This window comes from Rhagoletis pomonella, unplaced genomic scaffold (genome assembly GCF_013731165.1).
Source record: "Rhagoletis pomonella isolate Grant_MI unplaced genomic scaffold, Rhpom_1.0 Rhpom_scaffold_00046, whole genome shotgun sequence".
Taxonomy (NCBI): Eukaryota; Metazoa; Arthropoda; class Insecta; order Diptera; family Tephritidae; genus Rhagoletis; species Rhagoletis pomonella.
This window is the reverse complement of record NW_023458600.1, coordinates 33,763-39,215: the sequence shown is the minus strand read 5'-3', so window position 1 is coordinate 39,215 and position 5,453 is coordinate 33,763.

Genomic DNA, 5,453 nt, shown 5'->3' with positions numbered 1-5,453 from the left:
AAAAAAATAGGTACGTCATGTCAGTAATACATAGTAATGAAAATTTGGCGGATGTTTCCATTAATGCCACTGAAACTTGCGCCGTATGTGTTCAAGCGATGGACCACAAAGGCGCCATAGTACGCACACGATGCAAGCCCTATTTTCATCGAAATTGTCTTGTCAATTGGTTAGACAATTCGACAACATGTCCTCAGTGTAGGAAAACTTGCACCAAGAATAGCCTGATTGATATAACGCTTCCTTCAGAGAATAGGTTACAACCACCCGAAAAGCAACAGCCTTTAACGGGCACAGTGCCTCGATTTATTACTTATCGACGAAGTAGATCCGCACTAAGACGAGATCAACATAAATCAGGAAATATGCTCGCAATTTCATTTAAAAACCCCCCAAATCTAAATCTATCGTTGCCGATGATGTCTAATGATTTAGCCAATAATTCTATGCAGGAGCATTTACCTCGCAGCAGCAATTTAGAAAGGCGTATAACAAATATTGAGTTAGAAATACAGAACAGGTTTGAGGTGCTTACGCAGACAATCCAAAATTTAACTCTACAAGTAGGTCAGATAAATGCGCGGCACATAACTGAGCCTGAATGGCCCCAAGAGCAATATCCCGCTGTCCAATCAACTATGTTCCACAGTGCACGGGTAAACAGTAACATAGCTCCTGCGGCAGAAGAAAATGTGAATCGACAGCTCGGAGTTGGGGGACAAAACCATCTCATAAACTATAGAGAGCGCATTTCTATTGCTCCAAATATTGTGAACAATAGCAGTAAAATCGCACAGCTCATTCAAAGTTGGAATATTACATTTAATGGTAGCGTAGAGAAAATGCCGGTTGATAAATTCATTTACATGATTACTTCGTTGACAAACGATAACTTAAATGGAGATTTCAGAGCACTGTGTGAACATTCACACATTTTGTTTCTCGGGAAGGGTCGGGATTGGTACTGGAGGTATCTCCGGTCTGTTCCACGCGTAGAGTGGACACCCTTGTGTGAAGCTCTCCGTTCCCATTTTCGCGATCATCTCACTGGGGGCGATGTGCGGGATCTTGTGCGTGAGCGCAAACAAAAGGAACACGAAAGTTTCGATGTATTCTATTCCTCAATTTTACACTTGTGCGACAGACTTCGCTATCCAATGCAAGATCAAGAACTGCTAGAAGTCTTGAGAAGAGATTTGCTACCCAAAATAAGAAATGAACTTTTCTATAAAAATATACCTTCTGTAGCACACCTACGTTATTTTCTCCCACTAGGATACTAGTGACCTATTAGAAAATAATGTGTTAGATGTTGAGGAGATCGGTAAGGCTCAGTTACGCTGCTGGAATTGTAGGATAGAAGGACATCGGTACGTAGAGTGTTTAGAGGAGCGAATTATCTTTTGTTACGGGTGTGGGGAAGTCAATGTCTTGAAGCCAAAATGTACGAAATGTAAGCCTCAGGGAAACTTGTCAAGGAGCGTGGACAACTCTCGTCTACGGTCGCCTCAGAATTAACTTCAAAACCAAAGGAGATAGTTAATACGTTCGTAGACCAATCAATTCCAATACTGTCAAATCCTACCCATACAGCTTCTTCCTCAAAGCCAATTCCACAATTTCATCATATATTACCATACCACAAAAGCCTCTCAAATTACGAAAGCGTGCGAGCACGATTGTTTACTGAAGCTCTTATGAGGCCAAATAACAAACGTACACGGGTACGAATCAAACGTTCTACTTTCCGATTGCGATCGTTCTGGTCAAAAGTTCGAAGGAACCGGAAAAATTACGTAAAATTTGTGTCAGCTGTTCAGCTTAGTCAAAATGATAACCTTCCTTATATAAGAATTTCTTTCTTTAACATGGATATTTATGCGCTTTTAGATTCGGGTGCAACAATTTCTTGCATAAGTGGAAAAGCCGCTAACGACTTTCTGTTTAGAAAACATCCCTTCAAAATATTGCATGAAAATATAGAAGCAGCTGGTGGACAGAAATACAAGGTAATTGGTAGCGTTCTTGCAGAAATCACTTTTAACAGAATATCTAAGCAATTAGAAATTTTCATAATACCCGATCTACGTCAGGACATGTATTTGGGAGCAGATTTTTTTCACAAGTTCAATTTAATGAATAAAATACTAGAGTCATTTTCAAACGAAGAAAACGAAATTCTAGATATTCCTGACATGCATTTATTGAGCTCCTCGGAACGTGGCCGATTGTCAAATGTTGTCTCCCTTTTCCCGTCTTTTGAAAAGGAAGAATTGGGCAAAACCTCTTTGCTGAAACACACAATTAAAATTATGAGGGACGCAAAGCCGCTTAAACAAATATATTTTTCCGTATCACCTGCTGTGGAAAAGAAGCTGCACGCTGAGATTGACAGAATGTTAGAATTAGGAGTTATCGAGTTAGCTCCCCAAAATTGCTCTTGGAGTAGTCCAATGGCCATCGTCCAAAGGGAAAACAAAGTCAGGCTATGCTTGGATGCACGGAAATTAAACAGCGTTACCGAGAAAGATGCTTTCCCTTTGCCAAAAATAAATGGTATATTTAGTCGATTGCCTACAGCCAGATACATGTCCTCCCTGGACCTAAAACATGCTTTTTGGCAAGTTGAAGTAGAGGAAAATTCCCGTGACATCACAGCTTTCACAGTTCCAAATCGACCATTGTATAGGTTTCGTGTAATGCCGTTCGCAATGCCCCCATGACCATGAGCCGTTTAATGGACATGATTATACCAGCTAATCTAAAGCATTGTGCATTCGTTTATCTGGACGACCTTCTTTTGATCTCAGAGGACTTTTATTCTCATCTTTTACTATTAGCTGAAGTAGCTCAGCTATTGCGAAAAGCCAATTTGACCGTTAATATCCAGAAATGTAAATTTTGTGTACGCGAGGTACGTTACCTTGGCTATATTGTTGGAAATGGTGTCATTAAAACTGATCCCCGGAAAGTGTCCGCAATAATGGATATCAAACCACCCGGAAGTGTTCGGGAAATGCGAAGATTTCTTGGCCTTGTAGGTTGGCGTTTCATCGACAACTACGCCAGTCTAACAGCGCCATTAACTGACTTAACATCTAAAGCACATAGTTTCAAGTGGACAGATGAAGCTCAGTCTGCTATCCAAGCCTTGAAAGAGAAAATTTCCTCTGCTCCTTCGCTTATCACTCCTGATTTTTCACGTCCCTTTATTATACAGTGTGATGCGTCCATAACCGGTGTTGGAGGGGTGCTTGCTCAGGAAGTTGAAGGGGTAGAACGACCCGTAGCTTATTTTTCGCACAAATTAAATCGCGCACAAAGGAACTATTCTATCACAGAATTAGAGTGCTTGGCAGCTTTACTAAGTATCTACAAATTTCGGGAATACATTGAAGGACACCCATTCAAAGTTATAACCGACCATGATAGTTTGCAGTGGTTAATGCGCCAACCAGACCTAAATGGATGACTTGCTAGGTGGTCATTAAAACTGCAGGGCTTTGACTTTCAACAATAGCATCTTCGGGGTAATCTTAATATCGTACCGGATGCTTTATCGCGGTTAGAAGAGATCTCCAGAGAAATTGTTACCAATGAATGCAATCCAATTCCCTTAATTGACTTGAATTCTCCTCAGTTTTCGTCAGAAAGTTATAAGAAACTCCGAGATAATGCTCTTGAAAATCAGCATAAACTTCCGGACTTACGAGTGATAGATCAGTTTATATACAAACGAACCGAGTTTGCAAATGGCGACGCTTTAGCAGAAGCTTCAAGCTGGAAGTTATGGATTCCAGAGGATTTGAAACAAGACGTTATTGTCCGCGCACATTGTCCAACTACAGCTGCTCATGGAGGCATTGCCAAAACTCTGGATCGACTAAAAAGAACATTTTATTGGCCAAAAATTGCCGAGGATGTACGAAATTTCGTTTTAAAATGTGATGTTTGCTTGCAATCTAAACCACAAAATTCGATTCTAAGACCACCTATGGGCGATCAACAGAAATCTTTTAGGCCTTTCCAAAGAATTTACCTTGATTTCTTAGGACCTTACCCACGATCTAAGAAGGGTTGTGTAGGAATTTTCATCGTGTTAGATCATCTATCTAAATTTCCAATTTTGAAGACGTTGAGAAAGTTTTCCACCGGAAGTATTTGTGAATTTTTGGTAGACAACGTTTTTATGGTTTTTGGTGTACCTGAAGTGGTAGTAACAGACAACGGTTCTCAATTCAAATCGAATCAGTTTAATCGTTTTCTAGCTAAATACGGAATTGTTCACACCTACACTGACATATACTCGCCGCAATCAAACGCATCCAAAAGCGTTAACCGATCGATAATAGCTGCTATACGTTCATATTTAGACAGCGATCAACGAAGCTGGGATTTACATTTACCCAAGATATCAGCTGTACTTAGGTGTTCCGTGCACACCACGATAGGTTATTCACCATATTTCGTACTATTTGGTCAACAAATGATTACACATGCTGACACCTATGCACTTTTAACTAATCTGGATTCTCTAGAAATCGGTGAAGATGTAGCAAGAGAAGATAAGTTACAAATGGTAGGATCAGAGGTGCAGAAGAATATTCGTAAATCCTATGAATCCAGTAAAACGAAATATAATTTGAGATTAGCCCCTATTAGCTTGTTACCGGCTCAAGAAGTGTATCGCCGAAATTTCGCCCAAAGTAACAAAGTAGCCAATTTCAACTCTAAGTTAGCTCCAAAATTCGTAAAAGCTAGGGTGGTGAGGAAAGTCGGAAATTGCTATTTTGAGTTAGAAGACCTAGACGGGAAAAAGAAAGGCATTTTTCATGTGAAGGATATTCAAAGACAAAGGTAATTTAAATAAAAAAAGGCAATCATTTTCCAGTAACTTTTGAAATGCAAAACAATTCAAAATTTCCTGTGCTGTTATGATTGAAATCTTAAGGTACATATTCTGGTCATTTTAGTCACCCGATTTCTTATACCACGAGTATAAGAGTGGAAAAGCCTGTGATAGAGTGGCAAGTAGGTGTAGTGATTCCCATGCTCACCTATAGGTGTGTATACATACATGCATCTCATCGCCTGGCCAGCCGAAGGAGAACACCGTAATATCATGTAAGTGCATAATTCATATTAATTTTCTTATACATATACTTCCCCAATCAGTATAACTAACTTTTTCACTTAAATATTAAATTCATGTCACTGTAAAAAAAAAAAAATAAATAAAAAAAATATTTAGGTTATATTTTGCTATTTTGCCTTACTGTCAGCATATGTCAGGGTACAGTACTTGCCGAGAACCATAGTTGTGAAACATATGAATTCAGTACTCTCCACCATAGATCTTCTTGCTTTATCGAAACAAAGACCCGATACCAATGTATGTATGGTGCATTATTGGAGAGTAGGTATATGGTAGGCGCTTACATACATGCATGTGC